Source organism: Telopea speciosissima, chromosome 9 (assembly GCF_018873765.1).
Source record: "Telopea speciosissima isolate NSW1024214 ecotype Mountain lineage chromosome 9, Tspe_v1, whole genome shotgun sequence".
In the NCBI taxonomy this organism is placed as follows: Eukaryota; Viridiplantae; Streptophyta; class Magnoliopsida; order Proteales; family Proteaceae; genus Telopea; species Telopea speciosissima.
In genome coordinates this window covers 28,555,572-28,582,997 of record NC_057924.1, presented here as the reverse complement: position 1 = coordinate 28,582,997, position 27,426 = coordinate 28,555,572, and the positions used below count along the sequence as shown (strand labels likewise).

Below are 27,426 nucleotides of genomic sequence, written 5' to 3'. Positions count from 1 at the left end.
GGGTAACCTAACCGATGCAGTCCGATAAATACGGTCCCCGATCGGTATCGGTGGAGATGGAGATCGATACCGATTCCTGGCCGATCTTGTATTAGTGGATCGATATGGACAATGAAAAAAATGTAAAAAAAGATTTTTTTTAAGAAAACAGGGGTAAACCTAACCGATCTCGACCAACACGGATCGGTCTACATCGGTTAGATTACCCTATTTTCTTCCCAAAAATTATTATTTTTTAAATATTTTTACCCTTGTCCGTACTAATCCATCGATATGGGATTGGCCAGGAATCGGTATCGGTCTCAGTAGATACCGATCAATGCCGGTCGGGATCGGTTAGGTTTACCCCGGTTTTTCTTTTTTTGAAAATTATATTTTTACCCTTGTTCGTACCGATCCACCGATACAGGATCGGCCAGGAATCGATACCGATCTCCATCTCCACCGATACCGGTCCAGAACGATATGTATAGGATTGCATTGGTTAGGTTACCCTATTTTCTTTAAAAGAAAAAATAATTTTTTTAATATATTTATACCCTTGTTTGTACTAACCCACAGATACAGGATCGGTCAGGAATTGGTATTGGTCTCAATCAATACCGATCCAAATCGATCTGCCTGTTAGGTTTACACTTTTTTGTTCAAAAATTAGATAGTAAATGTGCACGTGCAAATGCATGTGAGTATATGTTGGGGTAATAAAAAAACAAGTCGGGTTAGATCATTGAGAGAACGAGAGATTTTGAGAGAAGAGGAACATGAGGGAGAGTCAGAGAGAGAATGAGGATCATGGGAGGGGTAGATCATGGATGGAGGGAGAGTTAAGTCTAAAGCTTTGTGTGTGTGCATGTGCATGTGCGTGTGTGTTAGAAAGAGAGAGAGAGAGAGAGAGAGAGATTGGGAAGGAGACCGAAAGAGAGAAGTGGAGGAGGTAAAGGGGAAGAGTATGGACAGAGATTGAGTTAAAAAATAGTCTCCTCTAAAATGTATACGAGAGAAAGAGAGTTTATTAAATTAAATAATATATGGAGAAAAGAACATTACTTTGTCACTGGCTCCTACACCCAAACACAATAGTACCTGAAATTATTGTCCAACCCCTCCTGAAATAAAAAATGCCATCCATGTTGATGTTCTTTTTTTTTTAATGAATTCCATCTGTGTTGATGTTCTTATGCAGACGCAAATGCACGTGTGAGCATTTTTCAACAATCACGTGTAAGCACAAAATATGAATGGATGATACAATTTTGATGAAACAATATACATAATGCACCAATTTCAGTAAGTAAACCAGGTAAAAGAACTCAATCATTAGCTTACAAAATAGTTTCTTCAAGTCAAGTAACATGACAGACCAAGAGCCAATTACACTATTGCTATATCATTAATGAAAACATCTAATTCATATGGTTTCATCAAGGTAACCAACAAATTAGAGAAAGCAAATCAATGAACACCTATGGAGAAAAGAAAAAAAATGTTTGAAGTTTCGATTTCGATGAGAAAAAGAGAGGATTAGATGTATTCAATGATCTTCTGTCTTGATTTTACGAATTCCCCTTTACCTCAAGCCTTTGGCTCTGCTTTGTCGCTCATTTGGGACTGAAATAGTCTGGTTGCCATTCAATGATAACTAAAACCTGCAATGGGTAAGAATCAAATAGTTTAGAGAAAAAAAAATGCTATAAACCCTAACTCAGAAAGAGACGATAAAAGGGAGAGTTAAGGGGAGGGTCAGAGAGAAAGAAAGAGAGAGATGTGAGTGATTGTAGGGGGAGAGCTGAGAAATATATCAGCATTACATTGAACGTCCATGACTTGGGAAGAAGACCATGGACGGTCAGGGAAGAGAAACTCTTCAAAATAAGTGGAGAGAATCGAAGGTGTGAGATGGCACAGGTACGATGGAGAGACAAGTGTTTCAATATAAGAAAATAAAAAATAAAAAAAAAGGTACCAATAATTTGGGAAGAAGTTCAAAACTCCGTCTAACCTTTTTAAACACTCTTAACTACAACAATATTAGAAGTTCCAAACCCATTGCCTAAAGCACAACTGGTTTAGAGTATACTCCCATGAAGAACTATTAAAACTCTGAACTCGTCCGCTTTTCTTACTTCAAGTCAGAAAGATGAATTTTGCAAAACACCCAACCAGTACCGGAAAAGGGTAGATACTGACTTCATGGTCTTTTGCTTGCCTTTGGCATCATGTAAAGTCTAGCTTCAACACCACTCTCTGTAACAAAATGAACAGACCGAAAGATCCAATTAATTTTATACTAAGTCATTGAAGAATCTCAGGAAGAACCAAGATTCGTAATATCCTTACATAAAGAGGAAAAGCAAATCCACCCATTATCTAATATTTGGCCTGACATAAAGAGGATACCTTATAAGATTATAAATCCCCAAAAGTAAAACATGAAAATGAAGCTAGAATAGGCAATCAAAATTCTTCAACAATAGTAGTTAATATTAAACAGTCCAAGCAGAACCTGGAAAGTAGGAAAATGAAGGAATGAGAAACATAAGTACATTAATTTTATAAATGTTAATGTTTCCCAATTGGATATATGAATATGTTATTGCCTTGGTTTACATTTTTTCCATAAATACTGGAATGGTCATTGGTGGTTATTGTCTTCTACCAAGCATTTTGATTTTCATCTCATTAGACATTAGTCACACACTGGATGGTTTATATACTTTTCTGATACTTCTACATGTCTTGCAGGTGCCCTTTTGTGTGTGTGTGTTTGTTTATAGCTATAACGAAGCATAACATTGAAGACGAAGGAGAAAGGATTAGGGGACAAAAACCTGTACATAGCTTGAAAGCAGTTGGGAGAGCCCTCTGTTTTATAATCCGCCAGATCTCTGATTTGTTGTGGCTATAGAGTCCAAGGTCAATGATGATAGGTTTTCCTCTCTTATTCCTACAAATTTTAAAGCAAGTTAGTTAATGTAAATTGGAGATGGGCCTGAGGCCCAGCTGGTTCGCCCACATGGGGCAAGCCAGCCGAGCCAAAAATGAGAGAGAGAGAGGGATGGTTACTTAAGTGACCGATCCCTCCTTTGATTGGTCAATCCTAGGGTTTAGCCTATATATAGACATAAGGCATAAACCCTAGGGGCATTAATTATTTTAGATCTCTCTCTCCTTTCAAGTTCTCCATTTTCTAGGGTTTCCATCATTGCCTAGGGTTTTGTGGTGTGGAGTTCTCTGAGGAGAAGCCTGTTGAGATCGCATAGTGCTTAACTGCAAGCCGCCTTCGATTTTCCCTTCCGCTGCAATTCCATTTGGTTTAGGTAATCCCTAAACCTATGTGATTAATGGAATGCTCATATTCTAACAGTGGTATTAGAGCCGATTAGGGCTTGTTGTTTGCACATTTTTTTTTCTTTTCTTCTTCTCCACGCCTCGCTGCCCTTGGCCCACGCCCACAGCAATGGCTGCCGCGGATGTGTGTAGGGGCGCGTACTATCTAGGCCGTGCATAGCAGCTGCAGCAACAGGCCGTGGCCTACGCTGCCGCGGCCGTGTGAGGCAAGGTGTACACATGGCAGCAGCCGTTGGCTGGGCCAAGCAACTGCTGCCGAGTAGTATAAAAAAAAAAAAAAAAACCAGAAAACGAGAAGAAGAAAAAAAATAAAGAAAGGTTTATTTTAAAAGGTAATGATTGCGTTTCTTGTGTTTTTTTTAAAAAATTTCATGACGTGAGAATTTAGCAAAGTTCTCATAACTTTTTATGGTTTGAAAAAAAGCTATCATGATTACAAGTAATCATTACTTTGCAGATTCTTTTTTTTTAAGTTTTTTTTTAAAGACAGAGCACTCTCTGGTTTTTTTTTCTTTTGCTTGTGCTGGCCGCGGTTGACGGCCTGCTGCTGCCGCAGCTGTGTGCCATAAGGCTGCTAGAATGGCAGCCAGCCCCACAGATTAAAAAAAACGAAGACAGAATCGATATCTTTAGGATTTGTTAGGTAGGGTTTTTTGGGGGAAGGAGGTGGGTGAAGTGAGAATCGCTTCACCCACCTCCTTACCTTTTTTCTCTAATGGGCTTATATGTATGGTTATGGGTCGTTTTTGGAGATTGTTTTGAATTGGTTATTATATGGTTTCATGATCTAGAATTAAATCATATTTTTATTTATTCTTGTGGATCCCATCAAATTTTGAAGATCTCCCCTGTAGGGTTTCTCATTTTGGGGGTATTTTATTTATGTCATGTACAACCCATATTAGTGTGAAACCATTTTGTGAGATCCATGGGAGAAAAATGGGAGATAGGGGTTTGTCCCAAATCGCTTCATATTTTTTCCATGTGTATTGGAGATCGCCCAGGGCCACTTTGTTAATAAAGAAACATGTGATTCCCCCAATTGTGGTACATACCTATTTGACGCTGCCATTACAGTATTGCTGTCAAACACCCCATTCCATGCACACCATGTGTTTTGCTATTTTGATATCTTCATGGGATGGATTTGGTACTTTGAGTGATGTGTTTTATTTGGATAGATGTGCGTTAGAGTTAGTACCTGAAAGTGATACAAAGTGCAGTGCTCGCCGGTAGTTTGTAGTAGGGATCTTAAATGTAAAGAGCCGATTGTAATTTTAATATCTTTTTTTTGAGAAGCCATGTAATGGGAGCTATTGTACTGCATATCACAACCTTGTACCGACTCAGCATATCACTTCGAGTACCAAATTTGGGTCTCTTGTGTGAGTCCCTTGCGCACCCGTATGTATGGCGCATTAAACTTCGGTTAGGAGATTCTTGTTTTTCTCCTACATTTTTTCGAAATCAGTTAAAGTTATACGTCCCCAGACCCACACATTGTGAGATTTGATTACCAGTTTAGCGAAGTTTTTGGTCTCACCGTGTGGGAAAGGGTACCATTAATTTTAATTAGGGTTTCTTGAACACATGTGTGGATCTATGGATGTATACTAAATGTCCTCCCTTGCACATTGTAGTGATGACTTCTAAGACTGTTGTGGCCGACCTTAACCAAGGCAGCAAGTTGGATGGCACCAACTATGACATGTGGCACCGAAAGGCCAAGTTCTTGCTTAATGAGCAAGATTACCTAGACCTCCTGACCACTGAGATGGCCCCACCCGAAGTGGGTAGTACCGCTCGTCACCGTCAAGAAAAAGAGGCTTACGACAATTGGTTTAAGAGAGATCGTAGTGTGCACTTTCTTATGTTAAGCACGATGCACGATGATCTCATCGGCCAGTATGAGAAGTGCGAGACTGCCAAGTCCATGTAGGACCAGGTAAGGCTCGATTGTGGCTGTACATCCACGACAAGACTTAGGTCCATGACCTTGAAGTTTGAGATGTACCGTAAGGACCCCAAGCACACTATGGTTGAACACCTCAGGGTCGTGAAAGACATGATCCAAAATTGGATGATGCTGGGGTACACCTTACCGATGAGCAGCAAGTACAAGCCGTCATCAGGACGTTGCCTGATTTCTGGGGGCAGATGAAGATAGTTCTGATACATAACAACACTATCAAGACATTTAATGACATTGCCGCTCATGTAGAACTAGAGGCGGAGCGCCTAGAGGCGACCCAATCACATGCCCTTGTCGCCCAAGCGGGGTAGCGCAAGAATGGGTCTAAGGGCAAGAGATAAAGGACCACTGGGAATCAGGATCAAGCTCAGAAAGGTGCGCCAACTGGGCATAAGACCACCAAGCACCGATGTGGCAAGCGAGGTGGAAAGAAAGATATCACCAAGGTCAAGTACTATAACTGGCAGAAGATGGGGCACTTCGCTCGTGACTGCATGAAGCGAAGCAGGTACCATTTCTGCCTCTCTCTCCTTGTCCTTTTGTATGTACACATGTTTTGGTTGCCCAAACCCAATCTGATTGGATTGTGGATACAGGTGCAACAAGACACATAGTGCTAGATCAAGGAGGGTTCGTAGATTATAGAAAGATTCCGGATGGCGCCCAAAGTATATACATGGGGAATGGCACTAGTGAAGCAGTTCGAGGAGTTGGTACCTACCAGCTCACCTTGCGCACTGGGCGCGTCTGGCTACTTCATGATGTGCTATATGCACAAGAAATCCAGTATAATCTACTTTCAGTTACTACATTATTGACTTTAGGATATTCATTTATTTTTTATGGTGACATTTTTGAGATACGATTGGATGGTAGTAGTTTTGGACATTGTAGGCTTGAGAATGGTTTTATTAAATTAGATTTGATAATTCCTATTATTTTCTCTTCATCTTTTGTAGTTGATTCTAATACTAGTCCTGATTTAATTACTTGGCATGCTAGACTAGGACACATAGGTCGAGATAGGATGGGACGGTTAGCTCGAGAAGGCCTTCTTGGGTCACTCGTTAAAGTCAACTTACCGATATGTGAGGCCTATTTAGCAGATAAGGCCCACCGGAAGCCTTTTGGAAAGGCTAAATTGGCAACCCAGACCCTAGAGCTTATCCATTCAGACATCTGCGGACTAATGAACGTGAAGGCACGTCATGGTGCTTCCTATTTTCTCACTTTTATCCATGATTATTCACGATATGGTTATGTATATCTGATTGCTCACCGCTACGAAGCGCTAGATTGTTTCAAACACTTTGTAGTAGAGGTTGAGAATCAGCAAGGCAAGAGGTTAAAAACTCTGCGCACTGACCGAGGACGTGAGTATTTGTTTGATCAATTTAAAGAGATGTGTGAGGAAAAAGGAATCACTAGGCAGTTGACTATTCCCCATACTCCATAGTAAAATGGTGTAGCAGAGAGGAGGAATAGGACGCTTTTAGATATGGTTAGATCGATGATGGCACAGGCCAACCTCCCAATATCTTTCTGGGGGGATGCTATGTTGACCGCTGCCTACGTCCTTAACCGCGTGCCATCACAGTTAGTTCCCTCCACTCCTTATGAATTGTGGAAAGGCGCAAAGGCCACTTTGGGGTATATGCGACCATGGAGATGTGCAGGATATGTTCATAGTACCTCCCATAAGTTTGGGAAACTTGGCTCTAGAGCTAAAAAGAGTATCTTTATAAGATATTCTGAGACCTCAAAAGGCTATGTAGTGTACGGTGAACATCAAGATGGAGGAATGACAGAGAGTGAGTCCCGCGATGTGGATTTTTTTGAGACCGATTTCCCTAGCATCAGTGATGCTGGCAGAGACCTTGATCTTTTTAAGGTAGAGACTGATGAAAGTGTCTCACCTACTCTTGGCAAGGGTGAGGAATTAAACACTCATCAAGAGATCGCCAGAGAGGGTGAGAGTGATCATCAGCCCAGTGGGATTGCGCTACCTAATGAAAGCGCACAACCCATGGGTTAAGAACCCTCTGCGCGTAAGAGCGTATGTGGACAAATTCCTCGATGTCATTTTAAGATCGAAAGGGATGCTATCCTCGTCTGTGCCCCAAGGGATGAGGATGAGCCAGCCTCAGTGAGTGAGGCGCTCTCTTCTCCAGCTAAGGAAATGTGGCAAGCTGCTATGGAAGATGAGTTGAGTTCTATAAGTAAGAACGAAGTCTGAGAGTTAGTTGATCTTCCACCTGGGCGCAAGGCCATCAGGAACAAGTGGGTCCTGAAGGTCAAGCGAAAGGCAGATGGATCAATTGACAAGTATAAGGCACACGTCTTGTGGCGAAGGGATATACCCAAAAGGAGGGTATAGACTACGATGAGATGTTCTCCCCTATGGTGAGAATGGCCTCAATTCATCTCATTCTAGCCATTGTCGCAAAGTTAGATTTGGAGCTTTATCAAATGGACGTTAAAACTGCTTTGCTCAATGGAGAACTGGATGAGGAGAACTTTATGGCTCAACTTGTGGGCTTTGAGAAGAAGGGATATGAGCGCAAAGTATGCCGTCTCAAACGTTCCATCTATGGCCTTAAGCAATCGTCCAGGTAGTGGTACATTAGATTTCACCATGCCATTACCACTGCGGGTTTTGACATGATTGAAGAGGACCACTGTGTGTATGTTAAATGGTCTAAAGTAGGGTTTTTTATCCTATCATTGTATGTTGACGACATCTTATTGGCTGGGAATGACATTGGAATGATTGTCGCCACTAAAGAGTGGCTGTCCTCTACTTTTGAGATGAAGGACATGGGTGAGGCCAACTTTGTGTTGGGTGTGAAGATTGTGAGGGATCGCACTAGGAGACTTCTTAGTTTGTCTCAAGAGACTTACATAAAAAAAGTCCTGGAGGGGTTCCATATGAGCAACTCAAAACCTATTGACACTCCAATGGACAAGGCATGCACTTTGAGCCTAGACCAATGCCCTAAGAGTAATGAAGAGAGAAATCAAATGTCCAAAATACCCTATGCAGCGGCAGTAGGCAGTCTGATGTATGCGATGATGTGCACGCGTCTAGATATTTACTTTGTCGTTGGCATGGTAAGCCATTACTAGAGTAACCCAGGGCCAGCTCATTGGCAGGCAATAAAGAGGATACTTTGATACCTACGTGGCACTGCAGACCTCTCGCTCACCTTCAGTGGTTCAGACTTGAGACTGAGAGGCTATAGTGATGTTGATTGGGCTAGTGATAGAGATAAGCGTAAGTCCACTTCAGGGTATGCGTTTATCCTGGGAGGCGGGGCTGTCACTTGGAGTAGCAAGAAGCAGACCTGCATTGCCCTATCCACGATGGAGTCGGAGTACGTCGCATGTTCGATAGCAATACAGGAGGCTGTTTGGCTCAGGAGGTTCTTGTAGAGACTTAGAGTGCGTTTGGTAACGTTCAGAATAGCATTCTGAATAGTTCTTTTGTTCAAAAAGAACAAAAAAACATGAAAAGGTTTTGGCTTTGCGGTTCTTTTTTTCGTTCTTTTAGAACGAACCGGAGGTCTTGAGCACCAAAAGAACAAAGAACGACGCGAGCGACGGATAAATCACAAAACCCATGATTTTTTTTAGAGAAATAAGGACACTCATCTCTCTCGCTCTGCTAGCACCAGGAGACGATGAAGGTAGGACTTGCTCTGCAACCCTAGGTGAGATCTCTCACTCTCTCTCGTTCTCTCTCCCTCTCTATCTCTCGCATGCTCTGGTAACGTTGTTTCCCTCTCTCTGTTGCTCTCTCTCCCTCTCGATCTCTCACACTCTCTATACCTCTCTCTCACTCTTTCCCTTTCTCTGTCTCTCTCTCTCCTTCTCATACTCTGTGTCATTTTTTTTGTTCTTTTCCTCTCTCTATCTCTCTCTCTCCCTCTCATACTCTCCCCCTCACCGTCTCTGTGTGGAGATTATGGAAGATTGATCCAATTTATTTTTGATTTTGTCTCAGGAAGTGGATCAGCACCCTACAATCAAAAACAGACACAGAGAAGCACCCCTTTGTTTCCCATTTTGTCTCAGGTAATATTATATCTCAGATTTAGTGTAGTCTAGTTTAGTCTGTGATTTTTACTGTAATATAGAATATCGGTTCTGATTGTCTTTCCGTCGATCTTGAACCCTGTATATTCTTTCTCAAATCTTTGTTTACATTTTGATTGAGAAGTAAAATCAGATTGCAAGATATATTCAGAAAGAGTTGTTCCAATTAATGTATCGTGCATCTCTAGTGATGTAGTGATGCATACACAATAGACTTTTTTTTTCTTTTAAATTTTTTTCCTACTGTAACGTCTCTGGCAAAGTTGTTGGTTCGTGTGAGCTATGTTTCATTTTTTGGGTTTTGGTTTTTTTCTCAGATTGTACCAGAGGATCTGGTTTATTACTAGTGTTGAAATTGTGATTTTTCTTTGAATACTTTATTCCTGTAATTTGGTAAGTTATAGAAAGTCTTTGTTTCAACAAGTGATCGATCTAATCTCAAAAATTAGCTGTGGGAACCCTCTTGAGGGATAATGTTTCTCTTTAGAGCATCACTAGCAACCATAAGAGATGCTCACAAGGAAATGAACATGAAGAAATACCTTGTCATAAAAGGCAATTTGCCCTATAGCTTGGCAATCTATGTGCATTCCCAAGTCAGTGGAAGGTTTAGGTCTTGGAAGTTTGCAAGACCATAACCTGGTTTTGTTGGAAGGATCTAAGTAGAGCAATAAAGGTGTTAAAAGAAAATGGGATTGCCCATGGCTGCCAGAATATGAGTCTAGTCATACTCAGCCTATGACTAGACTTTCATTTCTTGATGAATTAAATGACATTTGATCTCAATTTAATGGCCCATGGCTGCTAGAATGGCTTTTTCATTGGACATCAGAAAACGAAAGAGTTCAAGCAGCTAAGTTTCTTCGGTTTAAAGGGTCTGCTTTCTTATGTCAATTGCTTGGTTTCTTAGGGAGAGTCTCTGTGATTAAAGTCTAGCTGCTCTCTTTGTGTTGTAATGTGTAATTCTCGAAATCGAATTTGAGAACTTTTACTTTTCAACAAGTTGATCATTGTCTTTCCACATTTCTTCAACTTAAAACAGACGGAGCCTTTACTAGCTTTTCATGTGCACAGTTTTCTTTTATTGTCATTGTGTGCTTTATGTGGCTTAGGAGAAAAAAGAAAGAAGTATAATTAAATTAGGAGTCTACTATTTCTTAAATCTGTAGTTTTTTTTATTTATTAAAGACATCTAGCGCTCATGGGAGTTTTTAACTGTAATTTGAGTTATATTAGGATTCTAGTTAGGCCAAAAGGGCCAAATTTGTGTGGTTAATACCTATATGGACCCTTGAAAATAGCATGTTTGTATGGAGTTGTTTGGGCCTTTTGGGTATGGTTGAGGAGTGGTTCTCTTTCAAGTGGACTAACCCTAGCCTTGCTCATTGTGATCAAGCCTCCTATTTCTCTCAATTTTTTTAATCAACATTCTTCAATTCTGTTGGGCCCAAATGACCCACAAGTTTTTTGAAATCTGCCTACACTAGAATACTATAGACAAATCAAGATGTTTCCAGAATCAGTTTCTCCTATTGTTTCCTGCATTATTCCACAACTAGGAAATTGTGATTTCATGCTGACCATTATATATGTTCCTTCTTTCTTTCTTTTCCCCCCCCCCTTTTTTTTGTTTACTTTCAGTATCTCTAGCTTAATAAAATTTGTTTGAGTCTGGAATATCAATGAAGAATGTTTGAAAATTCATATTTCTGTTGATAGGCAGTAGAAGCAGAATTTTTAAAACTGAATCTGCTGGATGGAACATTTGAACTAGAAGCTAGCTTCCAGAAGATGAGGTTAGCACAGGGTAGCTATGAAAAAACAGATGGGACAATACAGGGTAGCAAACTTGTGTTAAGTATCTAACTAATGTGGTTGAATCTGATAAACTAGGCACTGTGAGCCTAAGTTAATGGGGGAAAAAAAAGGGAGTTATATATTAGTGATGTCTTTTGTTTTTCCTGCATTATTTTTGGTGTTTGGTTTCAAGGGAAATGTAAATAGTTCCTTCAGAAGTGAGATGTTAAAGCGGCTTATGCTTAGTTTTGATTATTACTCTTTTTCTCTTATTTGTGGAATTAAAAATGTTTGTGCACACTCCATTTCTAAGTAGGCATTGTCTTACCCTCATTTGGACCGAGCCAATTGGGGTCATTTGAACCATTTTCTTTGGTAATGAATATGACTGTTATAGTTAGTAGATTGAGTTGTAGAAAAACATGATTTATGATTACCTTATATCAGTATGTAGATAGACAAACAAAATACGAAGGAAAGAAAACTGGGCTGGTGGAGTTGGAGTATAATAATGATGAAAGAAAGAAGAAGAAGAAAGGGGTTGCACTCAGTTTTGATGGGTCTTTAGCTCAAATTGGTAGAGCACTTGGAACATACTCATGTTCCAAGAGGATGGTGGTTCGAGTCCACCAAGGCCCTCTTTATTCAACTGTTCATAGCATAGTCAGTTATACCACTAATCCACACAAGAACCCAATTTTAATGGCATCTTTGAAGTTTAACATCTTTTTATACTTACTTTGGTTATGTTAATGAGATATTTTAATTTTATGCTAAGGTTGGTAAGAGAAAAGGATTCTACAAGTCTTTTTTTTGGTATAATTGACAAAGAAATGACATTATTGTAATTAATATCAAATAGGAAAGAACAGGTTTTACCAAACACCATTTTCGTTCTGAACGGTGTTCTTGAGACCATTACCAAATGGTCATTTTCGATCTCAGAACGCCGTTCTACACCAAGAACACAAAAGAACGTATCTAGTCAAGAACGGGCGTTCTTTGTTCAGACCGTTACCAAACGCGACCTTAGCGTTTCTGCTCACTCAGATGATGCTGTGTTTATACACTGTGACAGCACAGTAGTGCTTGCATTTGTGAAGGACCCTAAGTTCCATGGTAGAGCCAAGCACATTGACATACGGTATCACTACATTCAAGACATGGTAGCGCGAGGTGAAGTGGTTCTGCAGCATATCTCCACTGGCAATATGTTGGCTGATCCATTGACTAAGGCGGATCTGATATGTATTTGCTTTGAGAACACTTTGTTTGTAATGGACATTTATCTGTATTCCTCTTACATTTATTGATGAGCATATATTTGTTTAAGTAATCTTGTGTGTATACATTCATTGTTTGTAAAGAAGTCACCAGGCTTAGAATCGAACCACTCACATGGGTGATTCGCCTCGATGTTGGGGTGTAGTGAGCGAGATGAGCCCATGAGCATGTGTGCTCTATGGTACCTTAGTTAGAGCTAAGATGAGACCCTTACTTGGTCCAACTTGGAAGACACCGCACTTCCAAGTAGCCTGTTAGAAGCAAGATGTGAGGTTCTAGGTAGAAACCATGAGGGTGACTGCGCTAGAGACTCAGGTTAGGCGCTTAGAGTAGCGACTAGACTAAGATCTGTATGGCATTTATTTATTGTGAGTGACATGGCTACCCTAGTGGAAGTTACGCCATAGCATGCATATCATACTGCATGTGCTCATGATGACCGATTGTGAGAGTGACCGAATGGATCCCTGCTTCGTCACTGTGTGAGCCTCGTGGATTATATTAATCCCACAATACCCTTATTACCTGAGACGATGTCATGAAGAAGACACCCAATGACGCTACTTTGACGTTCTCCTTAGGACCATGGATGATGCAGTCCAGCGGGAAGCGATTGGGAAAGCTATTGGGGATATTTTGATTGATATGTGGGGCTCAGGGAAAACCATTGGACGTTACACCTTTGTTATGTGACTCATTGCCCGGGCGACGCGTCGTATTTGTGATCGACACAGTCATGAGTACATTACATACCAAGGATTAACACTGCTCATCATGAGGGGTCGAGAGTGTTAGATCGGGTGTAAGTGGATCGTTTAGGGTATTTCGAGACTTTTGAGAGTGATGTACTATGTTGGCTAGATGGAAGTTTGATATAGTACTCCTACCTTGTATCATCTCGACAGGTCACATGCCCCATTACCTATATGGAGGATAACACAGAATGAAAGAAACTTGAATGCATAATATATGCGCCCTGTGTGGGCGAGTGGGAGATGTAAATCGGAGATGGGCCTGAGGCCCAGCTGGTCCACCCACATGGGGCAGGCCGGCCGAGCCAAAAATGAGAGAAAGAGAGGGACGATCGCTTAAGTGACCGATCCCTCCTCTGATTGGCCAATCCCAGGGTTTAGCCTATATATAGACATAAGGCATAAACCCTAGGGGCATTAATTATTTTAGATCTCTCCCTCCTTTCGAGTTTTACGTTTTCTAGGGTTTCCATCATTGCCTAGGGTATTGTGGTGTGGAGTTCTCTGAGGAGAAGCCTGTAGAGATTGTGTAGTGCTTGTAACTGCAAGCCGCCTTCGATCTTCCCTTCCGCTGTGATTCCATTCGGTTCAGGTAATCCCTAAACCTATGTGATTAATGGAATGCTCACATTCTAATAGTTAATATTGTTGCACTAACTTCACAACTAAATATTAAAAAGCATTTAAGGAGTATGAATTTGAATTGCAGCAAAGAGAAATTGCGAAGACATATAAAAAAGTACAGAAAAGTTTCGCACAGTTTACAACAACCCAAATGGCTATTGTGCTATATGAAATTGAGATCTTTAGGCATGTCAGAGAAGGCATGGATCAGATCTGAGAAAAGGGTCACAAATTATGCAATTAGAAAGAAACCTAGAACAAGAAGAAAAGAAAGGGAGAAACAAAAACAGGGGCACTCACCTTACCATCTTGAGTGATTAAGGGATAGTCAGCAGCACTGAGATTAATATATGAACCACTCCCAATTGCAGGTCCTCAGAAGCATGGCCATGGCATGGAGAGTGGTGGCAAGCATAGTGGGTCTTCTGTAGGTTACCAAATTTGATTTCTACACCACCCAAACATTACCCATCTAGGCAAAGACTGGGTTGCTAGAGACGTATTGGGTTAGCTCCAGATGCTCTGTCGCCGTCGCATTGTGGTCCACGTGGAAGAGTTAGTAATTCCCCGGGTGGTAGAATGATTGCAGAGCACGTTTTAGCTTTGCAAGGTCTCCCTTCGACGCAGAGATCCAGTAGGCAAAAATTACAGGGTATGGACTTTGGGATTTAGGAAGATGAATTGTGGTTACTGGCTGGAATCCGGTGGCCAGTCTGGTTAGTATTGTGGGGATGAAGAGGAGGGTGAAGAGGTGTAATGTTATGAGGAAGGAGATCACTAATACTTTGATGCCCATTAAAGATAGGTTGCAGAGAGTGTCTGTTTGGAAGAAGAAGAAGAAAGGCGGTTGGTGGTGGTTAACTTTTGTGATGGAAGCTAAGGTGTGAAGTGGGAATAAAAGCAGAGGGAGGGAGGAGTGTAGATGAGATCATAGAATGAAAATGGTTCCTTCCTTGGAAGGGAGGCCTCCATATGTCACTCAAGTATTCAATCAATGGGATACATTTCTTTAGGGTTGTAAATAAAGCCCGGCTGACCCGAACCCCTGAGCCCGGCCCGAACCCGACCCTGATTTTTCAACCCTGAGGGTGGGTTTAGGTTTAGTTATAGTCTGGCCTTGGCAAGGTCGGGTCGGGTCAGGGTTTAGATCCCGGGCTTAACCCGGCCCGGCCCAACCCGACCTTGTATTAATTATAAGTATATAATATTGCATATATATATATATATGTCACACCCCAAACCACCCCCTGGGAGGATTAGGTAGGTGACCCGAATTGCGTAACGGCAATCCGCCAAATCCCACAGATCTAGAAGCAATTATTACATTCATGGTTCCATATTCATCACTTTACCATAAGCAAGATCAGAGTGCTGTAGATAAACTACAATTACAATAACAAAGAGGAAGCATAGCGATACGGGATATGATGATAATATATACATACATATATTTGTTCTGATACATTCCCCAAACTACCCACAAACTGAGAAGTAAAGCTGACAAGAACAAAAGCCAAAGAAAATACTTACATATATATACAGGGTGAGCTGACTCAACCCCAAAAAGAAAGTAAGAAAAACTACAGCTAAACCACAAGCAAGATGAGGATAAACTCCTAACAAAACAAAAAGGAGCCCCCAAGACAAAAAGCATCAAGTGTACTCCTCAATGGTCTTCATCAATGACCACCGAGAATGCACGCATCATTGGCACGACCTCCAACCTCCATCGGGGTCCACACGAATATTATCATAATAACCAGGGCTCTCCTCCTCATAATGAGCCTCCATGCCACAATGGCATCCACCTGCAAAATCATCTAGAAGAAAAACAATGTATAATAGAGTGTGAGCCCCACTGAGCTCGTGAGCAAAACATATCATCATGCATGCACATGCAACCACAATCCACTTGATCCTATAAGATATGCAAGTCCAGATTATTTATTAGCCACCTAGCAATACAACTAAGTCAGGTCAATGCTACTACAATCCCCAATACATGTATCCCTGGTGCAGGCTTGGTTACCCCTTCCCGTGATACACCCATTGAGTTGTCAGAGAGGACCAATCAGCTCCCGCATCCGTTCACCAAGGTCAGCCCAACCAGCCCTCTGTGATTAACCTATGGCCATCCCTTTTCTCTTTTCTTTTCTTTTCTGGATTATAGTCCATATTCACCATTTCGGTGCAAACATATTTCTTTTCTTTTCATTTCTTTTCTTTTCTGATATATACATATGGTCACCCTCACAGGCATCCAACACCTTAACCCCTGTTGGCAAGGGTGCGTAGCACGGGTAATGAAACTCTAGCCCCATGTCTATATGGTACCATATGAGTCAGGCGGTGTCAACTGTATCCCATACTATTGGCTACCACCGGCCTCATTTCCAAGCCGACTACGGCATCTAGTCTAACATTCACAATCATCAGATAAGATTCATAGTGTTGATCAACAAACAGTCAATTTGTAGTAATTTGAATAATTGAACAAAATTAGATAACACAGCATTTATAATTTAAGATTCTTAACTGCTAGCATAGTAACATAATTACACATACATACATGATAATACTTCACTCACCTGGGTCTGGTTCTAAGAACTCGGTTGCAAATTCAGTTCCAACTGCAGTCTGGTTGTAGGCCTCGAGCGCGGGGATCAAATCCTAGATATAAATAAAAAATTGTCATTTCAATATTCCAATCTATCTTTGGAGGTCCTAGGGTTGATCTAAGCTCACTGGGTTGACCCAGTGTTCAGTTGGTCTTCACTTGGAATTCTCTGGGCCTTGCACTGGGCCTTAGGCCTATGTCTCGGTGCATCATCCAGAGATGGTGGCCTAGGGTAAAATGGTCATTTATAGTATTAGTACCTGACCCTAGGTTCCAATAGGCTCACAGTGCTGTCCCCAGCTTGACAGTGCTGCATGACCAAGCACAGGCAGGGTTTCCAAGTCCTGCGGGGCCTACTTGGGTTCCCAAGCATTCGCTCATATGGACAGATGCGGGGATGGGCATTTAAGTCATTTTCCACCTTCCCACACAGTATCATGGCTAATGGGTGAGGTCCCCCAAGTCAGAACATCAAAACAGCAGCAATTCATTCATTGGGCGATGTCTCTGGGCGTTGGGTGCATCGGCTAGAAATTTTAAAATGAGATTTGGTTGAGTTTCCAAGGTTGTTGGTTATGGGCAGTGATCAAATCTTTCCCCTATGCATGTTAGGGTATTAGGTGACCCCAACGGTGATCTTCACTTTGGTCCATGTGGATTTTCCACTGGGCCCACCACTTGGCTATTAGAGACTGTCCAGACAGCCCAGTGAATAGTATCACAAGGTTCTCTTCAGTTGCAGATCTGGATTTTGACCACATACAAGGCTGGATTTACGTATGAAATGGTAATCTAGGGCTGCTACCACCTAAGGCTAGGTCCCATGTAGCCAGGGCTTGCATCCAGGGCTCCAAACAACCAATTAACAGTGAAACTGGGTAGTGCAGCCATGCACAGCCAGGTTTCGGTTCCAAGACCAGCATAACAGACCTGTAAAATTACATGAAATCCCCAGATCTTCCATGCTTCATACTTGCATGGCAGATCTGGTGTAGTTCTTGGCAGTTCCCAGCTGTTCTAGGCTGCCAGAGAGCAGAAACTCATTGAAATAACAAGCATCCAAGGGAGCAGCAGGTAGGGGCAGAGATATATACCTGCACAGGTCTATGGCTGCTCGATTCTAAGCTTTGGATGCAAAGCTGGTTCTCTTCTCTCCCTTCTTCTTCTTCTTCTTCCTCTCTTTTCCTCTCTTTTCTTCTCTTTTCCTTCTTCTCCCTTCCCCATGATTTGAACAGTAGCCAAGGGTTTAAATGAACCCATGGCACTACTATTTATAGGCCTAGGCTGACTCAGGCCTGTTTGGCTGGTTAAGGCCCTTTTTCAAAATGAGTTTTTAGAATGATTCTTAGTGATTTTGGGGACATTGGTGGGGTCCACAGTGGTCCAAGGGTATGAGGTGGTCCCTTAGACTCCCCTCAACCTATGGAGGGTTCCCATGTCCAATATGAGTGGTCCCCATAATTTAAAATCAATTTAATATGCTGTTTTGCACTTTGGGCGATGTCTCTGGGCTTTGTCTGCATCGCCCAGTGCATCGCCCAGAGATTTCAGCAAGGCTGAATCTCAGTGGGTTTGCACAGGGGTTTGACCCATGGTTAGGGCATTGTCCCCACATGCCAATTAGAGTCTTTTACACACATTTCCAGAGGTGGGTCCCACAGTTATGGAGAGGAGAGAGATTACCTGGGGTCCAGGCAGTACTTGAGCTGTGCAGTTGTAGGGATCAACTATCCATCTTCTGACAGGTATGTAGGAAGACATGCACAGGTTTCTTCATCAATTCAAATCACTGGAGTGATACTCCACAGTGTACTTGGTTGCCTGGTCAGGGGTTCTTGTCTTTCAATCAAAATTCCAGTTAGTCAGGGCCAGGGTTTGACATTTCTCCCCAAAAATTTTGTCCGTGAAATTTGCTTACCTTGCAATTCGAAGAGTTGAGGATACCTTTCCTTCATTTCCTCTTCACATTCCCATGAAGCTTCTTCTATCGGGTTGTTTCGCCATCGAACCTTCACAAAGGCGACCATGCGGTTACAGAGGTTATGCTCCTTTCTGTCCAATATCTCGGTAGGTTGCTCTTCGTAGGTCATATCCATGTCCAACTGTTCAGGTTCAGTTGATAGTACATGTGTTGGGTTGTTAATGTACTTCCTCAGCATCGACACATAGAAAACATCGTGGACGCCAGACAAAGATGGTGGTAATGCCAATAGGTATGCTACGGGTCCCACTTTGTTAAGAATTTCATAAGGACCGATGAATCTTGGGCTCAACTTGCCCTTCTTGTTAAAACGTAGCAATCCTTTAGTTGGAGACACTCGAAGGAACACTTTTTCTCTGACTTCAAATTCAATGTCCTTCCTTCGATTATCCGTATAACTTTTCTGTCTTGACTGGGCTGCCTTGATCTTCTCTCTTATGACATCCACCTTGTCACAGGTCGCTTGTATCATCTCAGGTCTGAGATATTTTTGTTCCCCAACTTCATCCCAATATAGTGGAGTTCGACATTTCCGTCCATAAAGAGCTTCGAATGGTGCCATGCCAATGGTGGAGTGATAACTATTATTGTATGCAAATTCCACCAGAGGTATGTGAGCATCCCAACTATTGTTCATTTACAAAACACAGGCTTGAAGCATATCCTCCAGAGTCTGGATAGTTCTTTTTGACCGTCTGTCTGTCTGCGGATGGAAAGCTGTACTAAGATTCAGTTGAGATCCCAATGCCTTTTGTAAACTCCTCCAAAACCTTGAGGTAAACCGAGGATCTCTATCAGACACAACACTGATAGGCATGCCGTGTAAGTGGACTATATTTTCTATATATAATTGGACGAGCTTCTCCATTGAATAACTTATCTTGATCGGTACGAAGTGAGCTGCCTTTGTCAGTCCGTCTACGATCACCCAAATCGCATTCATGCCCTTCCTGGTGTTGGGCAGATTTATCACGAAATCCATAGTGATCCTTTCCCACTTCCATTCAGGTATGGGAAGTGGCTGTAATGATCCATACAGTTGGTGTCTCTCTGCTTTAATCTGTTGACTGGTGAGGCACTTGGACACGTATATCGCTATGGTCTCTTTCATTCCCATCCACCAGTAATACTTCTTCAAATCCTTGTACATCTTCGTACTTTCGGGGTGAATTCTATAGGGTGAGTTGTGTGCCTCTTTAAGGATTCGGTCTTGGACATCATAATCATCAGGCACGCAAAATCTATCTCGAAACTTCAGTGCACCATCATAGGCCAAAGAAAAATCTGGGTCCTTATGGACTCCATGTTGTACTTCCCAAATAATCTTGGCCAGCTCGGGGTCCAATGGTTGCTTCGCAATTACCTCTTCTCATATCGACGGCTGTAGATCCATAGCTGCTAATTGTATAGTCGTTCCTTCGATCACGAGTTCCAGGTCAAACTTTTGAGCTTCTTCTACCAACTGCTCGCTTACGACTAAGGAAGCGAGAGATGCAGTCTGAGATTTTCAGCTTAACGCATCAGCAACAACGTTGGCCTTACCAGGATGGTACTGGATTTCACAGTCATAATCTTTCACCAGTTCTAACCACCGCCTCTGTCTCATGTTCAGCTCCTTCGAGGTGAAGAAACACTTCAGACTTTTATGATCGCTGAAGATTTCACTCTTTTCACTATATAGGTAATGCCACCATATCTTTAACGCAAAGACCACCGCTACCAATTCTAAGTCATGAGTGGGGTAGTTATTTTCGTGTTCCTTTAATTGTCTAGAGGCGTAGGTGACTACTTTACCTTTCTGCTTCAGGACGCCACCCAATCCTATCCTAGATGCGTCAGTATACACCACCATTCCTCTGGTGCCGTCCGGAATGGTCAAGACTGGAGCTGTCACCAATCGGTTTCTCGATTCCTACAAACTTTTCTCGCATGCTTCATTCCATTCAAATTTGGCTCCCTTCTTTGTAAGTTTTGTCATGGGTGTCGAGATGCGCGAGAAATTCTCAATTAACCGTCGGCAATACCCGACCAAACCTAAGAAACTTTGAATCTCAGTGGCACTCTTCGGAGTCTCTCACTCGAGAACCGCTTTCACCTTTCCTGGATCCACTTTAATGCTGTCCTTAGTGACGATGTGTCCCAAGAATCCAATCTGGTGTAGCCAAAATTCACACTTGCGGTATTTGGCGTAGAGCTGGTGTTCCCGCAACCGCTGTAATACAAAGGTAAGGTATCGAGCGTGCTCTTCTTCGCTCTTGGAGTACACTAGAATGTCATCAATGAATACAATGACTAACTTATCCAATACGTCATGGAATACTCTGTTCATCATATCCATGAACGTTGTTGGGGCGTTGGTTAACCCGAACGATAAAACCAGGAAATAATGTCCGTATAGAGTTCTAAACTCTGTTTTTTGGATGTCGCCGCTCTTGATCTTCAGTTGATGGTATCCCGACCTAAGATCAATCTTGGAGAAAACTCTTGCTCCTTGTAGCTGGTCAAATAGGTCATCGATGCACGGTAATGGATACCGATTCTTGATAGTCAGCTTATTCAGCTCGCGATAGTCGATACACAGTCGCATGCTACCATCCTTCTTCTTCACGAATAGCATGGGTGCTCCTTATGGAGATACGCTGGGTTGTATAAATCCCTTCTTCAGCAGGTCTTGAAGTTGAACCTGCAACTCCTTTAGTTCGATTGGCGCCATCCGATAGGGTGCCTTGGACACCAGTGCTGCCCCAGGAATTAGATCAATCGCAAACTCTATGTCGCGGTCAGGCGGTAGCTGTGTCAGATCATCTGGAAAAACATCAAGAAATTCTCTGACGACATCCAGTTCTTCCAAGGGTTTTATCTTTACCTCTATGTTTATCACGGTGGCCAAAAAGCCTTGATACCCTTCGTCTAACAATTTTTGTGCCTGAAGGGCAGATAAGGTTATCCTTCTGGGTTTCCTTCTTGGTTCACTTTGATAGGTGGGAACCGACCCATCTTCCAACTTAAACACTATCTTCTTCTCTGCACACAAGATGTTTGCACCATAGGCGGACAACCAATCCATGCCTAGTATTACGTCAAAATCTTTCATATTAAGCTTTATCAATCGTGCGGTTAGATTCTTCTCACAAACTTCAATCTGGCAAGGGTCATATACCTCTTTCAAACTCACGACACTACCCATCAGTGTGCTGACTACTAGTTCGTGCCCGATGTCTCTCGGTTGATCTTTCATCCTACTCGCAAAAGTGGTAGAAACGAAAGAGTGGGATGCGCTCGAGTCAAATAATACTCATACAGGTATGGTTGAGACCCTCAGGGTACCTAGGGTTTGTATGTAGTTTAGGTTACATGAAGTAAGCCAATTATTCCCTATAACTTAGTAGTGTTCAGTGAGCGTACCTGTCAATACCTCAGGGTTTGCCTCAGCTTCTTCATTTGTCATTGTGAACAACTTTCCTCGCGTTCAATTGTCCCATGGCTGGAATGGTCTAGCATAGGGCTAGTTGGGCGTGTTGTTGTTATACCCACACGATTTGCATTCTCTAGCCATGTGCTCTTCCTTGTTGCACAGGTAACATTTATAGGATGGAACAGTTGGTGTTGAGGCTTGGTTTGCTTGACTTGTTGCTGATCGGGCTGGCGAGGCTGCTATTGTCACTTGACTCGTAGTCGATTGAGCAGGTAGATTGAAAGTGGGGCGAAAAGGGTTCTGACCCACGTTCGGCCTATGGTATGGAGTTGGATTAGGGCTTGAATTTGTTCCTCGATAAACTTTATTTGGCCATCCAAAAGTTTGAAAATTATTTGGCCTTTTGTTCAACCCAGGCAATGTCGTAGCCTTCTCTTTCTCTTTCTCTTTAAATCTATCTTCCATTGTCTTCGCCTTGTCGACCATCTAAGCATAGTCCCGGATGTCCATGATTGACAATACTGATCCAATCTCAGTCTTGAGTCCTTTCTCGAATTTCTTTGCCTTACTAACTTCCCCTTTCAGGTGCTCTGGAGCGAAATGGAACAGGTCTTCAAACCGCTATTGGTAATCCAGCACTGACTTGGTCCCTTGCACCAGTGCAGTGAACTCAGCTTCTTTCCTATCCCTAAAACTCTCTGGGAAGTAGTTCTTGAAGAAAACTTCTTTAAATTGCTCCCACATGGGATTCGGGTGAGTGGCTTCCAAATTAGGCCTAGTAGCTTTCCACCAAGCTTCGACTTCATTCTACAACTGATAACCTGCACATATCAGCTTTTGTGCGTCCGTGCACTCAAGTACTTCAAATGCCTTTTCTAGGGCACTAATCCACCGTTCCGGCTGCAATGCCTCGGAAGTTATTTTGGAAAATGCAGGCGGTTAGAGTTTCTTAAATCTCTCCATCACCTTGGCCGTAGAGTTTTCCGCTAAGTGTTGAGGCACAGGTGGTGGAAATAGTACGAGTCGGTTGGGTGGTGGTGGTGGTGCCGCACGCTCATGCATCGTGGTTGCAAATTATGTAGACACCTGACCAACCAATTCTTGTTGTTGTTGCATGGTCCACATCATAGAGGTCATAATGCAGTTACATCGTCGACTGCCACATTCGACTGAGGTGCTGCAGCAGTGGCTTGTGCAGTCGCTGGTGCCCCTGACAAAGCAGCCGATGCTTCAGAATTTTGAGCCTCAGTCCCATCTGGCAGTTCAACCTCCGGTATAACACGAGGTTGTTTTCCTTTGCGACCACCACGAGAACTTCTTCTTGTGTTGACCATCGCTGCTTCTCTGAAAAGAGGAGCATGTTCAATATTCCAATATTGCTCATCGGGGTCAACAATTATTTCCTAGTTAGTGCAGGTACAAACCTAGTCCATAGTTCCAGTGAACTTCATGAGTCGCACCAGTAAGGTGGATTGTTAGATATGTCATCTTTGTTTATTGTGAGGTGTTTCTTTCACTTTGTGTTTTGATTCTCTTTCTTAAACATTTTATGTAATGATGTGCTATACATGACACTATATGAGAGACTTCAAATTTTTAAGTAAAAGACTTTTAATTATTTACTTGGTCTAACAGGCAAGCAATTCCAGCTTCCTTCTGATCACAAATTCCATCGCAAGTAGGTACTCTATGTCTGCTCTTACGTCTTCAGCTAAGGACATAGAAAAGTCTCGCTCCCCTGGTCTACTAATGGTAGCATGGGCTAGATAAAAGTCCAACCAGTTCTCGGTTCGGGGTAGTACTAGTCGTATCCGTCTCAGTCTCTCTCGTAGTTGTCTAATATAGATCATGATGCTGGGGTCTCCAGCCTTGGCTGAGGTAATGGGTCCTGTCATAGAAAAGGATTCTAAGTGTCAGGTTATACTTAATTAAAAGAATTAAGTACATGTCTACTAAAATCCAGATGACTATAAATAATGAGAATATATATGGGTTGGCTCGAGGTACCTTAGCGTCTAAAGAGTTTTGATTGGCTAGACAACCTATTAGATCCTAAACTTGGCTGTCCTAGGTTATGGGTATGACAAGATCTATGCTCCCTACACGTCGCAAATACATATTACAACATACCTATATACCTATGTTTGGTTTTGCATAGCATCACACCATTCAGTTCTTACACAGACAGTATTAGGCACATAGTAATTAAATATTTTACACACACACTATTTCTGATAGATGTATAAGCATAGGTACTTTAAACTAACACAAAAGTAAGGAATTCCAATTTCCTATGTGCTTTACACTAAACCCCTAAGTAGCAATTTTATTTTCTTATTAGATTATTTGGTACATTTGTGTTCTTGTAATTAATTAATTAATTTAATTATTATTATTTTTTTTGTATACCTATATGGTTGGTTTGTAAAAATTCATATTTCCATGTTTATTAAGGTTATTTTAGGTAATATCCAAGTTCCTATGTGTTAAAACGCAAAATCAGCAAAAATATAATCACTGGGCATTGTCTCTGGGCGTTGGATGCATCACCCAGTGCCAACGCCCAAAGAATCGGGACTCAGTTATATGAGTCTGAGAGGGGCCCATTTCATTTCATTCTTTCCCTAAACTTCTCTAAACGCCTAGGAAAGCTCTTTGGAGGGTAGTGTGACTATTTCCACACCAAATCCTCACATTACCTTGGGTCCTTTGAGAATCCAAGCGTGCCTAGGTAAGGATTCTTGGTTATTTTTACTAGATTAGGTTTTTCTTTGTTTCTTCTTACTCTAGCTAGGGTTCTTTTTTTTTGTTTTTGCTAAGTTTCCTTGCCCTAACCACTCTTTTTCTTTTCTTTGCAGCCTAATGTCTACAAGTCATCACACGGCTAGGAAATCGGTAGCCCGCAAGAGGCTACGGGTTGAAAGCAATCATTCATCATCGTCATCATCTATGGTGCCTCCCTCTTCACCCAGGGACGATTCATCTTCCGAGGAGCCCGAGTTTGACCGATTCCTCTTCTCTAGGCATGAGCATTTTAAGGATTGGGACAAGTTTAAGTCCCTCAAGATAGTCAATGGTCAGGTGGTCCAGGTGGATGACTTCCATCAATATAGCCTCTTTACTAGGTTCAACACCTTGGGTTGCGCCTCTATGTTGACACCTACTGAACCTTGTTATCCCAACTTGGTTCAGTATTTCTACTGGCACTTGGTGCCATCTGGGGCACAAGAGTTTAGGTTGGAGAGTAGAGTGAAGGAAGTGGATATTAGGTTGACCACTGCCTCACTAGCAGGGATTCTGGGGCTGCCCAACACTAGGGAGAGGTGTTACTACAAGCCCCGTGTTGATATTTCTGAGATGTTTTCCTTGGAGACCAGGAGAAGGGTCTTCAAGACATTGACTGGGTTTGAGAGCACACCCAAGTCAAAGGCTTCCTACAAGCCTAGTGCTCGTGTTATCAGTAGGTATGTTACCTACAACATCTACACCAAGGGCGGTAATAGGGGTAGCATTTCTATGATGAGGGCTTATATCACTTACTGTTTACTGGGAGCTGTCAGAGGGGGTCCGGTCATAAATCTCCCATACTTGTTACTTCAGGTTATGTTATACCATGCACAGAACCCATTTGATGGGAACCTTCCATATGGGAAGTTCCTTACCTTAGTCTTCCGACACTTTGAGGTTCCTCTGGCGGGTGAGTATATGGAGAAGGATAGGTCTAGGCCCATTGATAAGACCTCGATACTGAAGATGAAGTTACTAGGGGGTGATCCACCAAAGGAAGAGGAGCAGATGGTGATGCCAGGAGATGAGCAGGATGTGGGGCATTATGACATTGAGGGAGACATTCAGGGCGAGCATGGAGAGGAGCAGGGTGACGGGCATGATGACATTGAGGGAGTTGACACTCAGTTCGCAGACTTGCCCACTTATGAGGTGATGGGTGCCACCAGTTCTCAGGTTCTAGGGCCTTCTGAGTGGGCACAGATGATGTCACAGTTCCAGAGCCTCAGTACTCAGCTCACTGATATGTCGACTAGGATGGATCGGGGCTTTACATCATTGGACAGCAGGGTGGGATCTGTCGAGCAGCGGTTGGACTTTTGGGACAGGTTCTACCATGTTGACTCGTGCCAGTCACAGCCTCCATCGGGCGACTTGCCTCCGTCGGAGTAGTTCTTCTAGCCAGCTTCTGACTCAGTGCTACGTGGTTCAGACGTATCTCTTCTTTTAGTTTATGTTTTTTTTTTTGTTCGAGATGTATGTAGTTTTTTTTTCGTCAACTTATGTGAATATTTGAAGTTATACTTTCAATCAAACTTATGTAGTGGCTCAGCCACAATTGACTTTAAATTTAATGGAAATTATGCATCTTTTATTTAATTGTATCTACCTCCCCTGTAGCTTTTAATTATTACATATTTTAATGTTGGTAGCTTAATAACCCTAATCTGCACTCCGTGAATGTAAGAAGAGCCTCACGCTCTGATACCAAGCTTTGTCACACCCCAAACCACAGTCTGGGAGGATTAGGTAGGTGACCCGAATTGCGTAACAGTAATCCGCCAAATCCCATAGATCTAGAAGCAGTTATTACATTCACGGTCCCACATTCATCACTTTACCATCAGTAAGATCAGAGTGCTGCAGATAAACTACAATTACAATAACAAAGAGGAAGCGTAGCGATACGGGAAATGATGATAATATATACATACATATGTTTGATCTAATACATTCCCCAAACTACCCACAAACTGAGAAGTAAAGCTGACAAGAACAAAAGTCAAAGAAAATACATACATATATATACAGGGTGAGCCGACTCAACTCCAAAAGAAAGTAAGAAAAACTACAGCTAAACCACAAGCAAGATGGGAATAAACTCCTAATAAAACAAAAAGGAATCCCTAAGAGAAAAAGCATCAAGTGTACTCCTCAATGGTCTTCATCAATGACCACCGAGAATGCACGCATCATCGGCACGACCTCCGTCGGGGTCCACACCAATATCATCATAATAACCAGAGATCTCCTCCTCGTAATGAGCCTCCATACCACAGCGGCATCCACCTACAGAATCATCTAGAAGAAAAACAATGTATAACAGAGTGTGAGCCCCACTGAGCTCATGAGCAAAACACATCATTATGCATGCACATGCAACCACAATCCACATGATCCTATATGATATGGAAGTCTAGATTATTTATTAGCCACCTAGCAATACAACTAAGTCAGGTCAGTGCTACTACAATCCCCAATACATGTATCCCTGGTGCGGGCTTGGTTACCCCTTCCCGCGATACACCCATTGAGTTGTCGGATAGGACCAGTCAGCTCCCACATCCGTTCACCAAGGTCAGCCCGACCAGTCCTCTGTGATTAACCTATGGGGCAATCCATCCCTTTGTTCTTTTCTTTTATTTTCTGGCTTATAGCCCATATTCACCATTCCGGTGCAAACATATTTCTTTTCTTTTCATTTCTTTTCATTTCTTTTCTTTTCTGATATATACATATGGTCACCCTCACAGG

At 42.3% G+C, this 27,426-nt stretch overlaps 1 pseudogene; it reads right to left on the bottom strand.

The window, feature by feature from the left end:
• Nucleotides 1–2,727: 2,727 nt before the first annotated feature.
• On the bottom strand, nt 2,728–14,700 carry LOC122638809 (annotated as a pseudogene).
• Nucleotides 14,701–27,426: the final 12,726 nt, after the last annotated feature.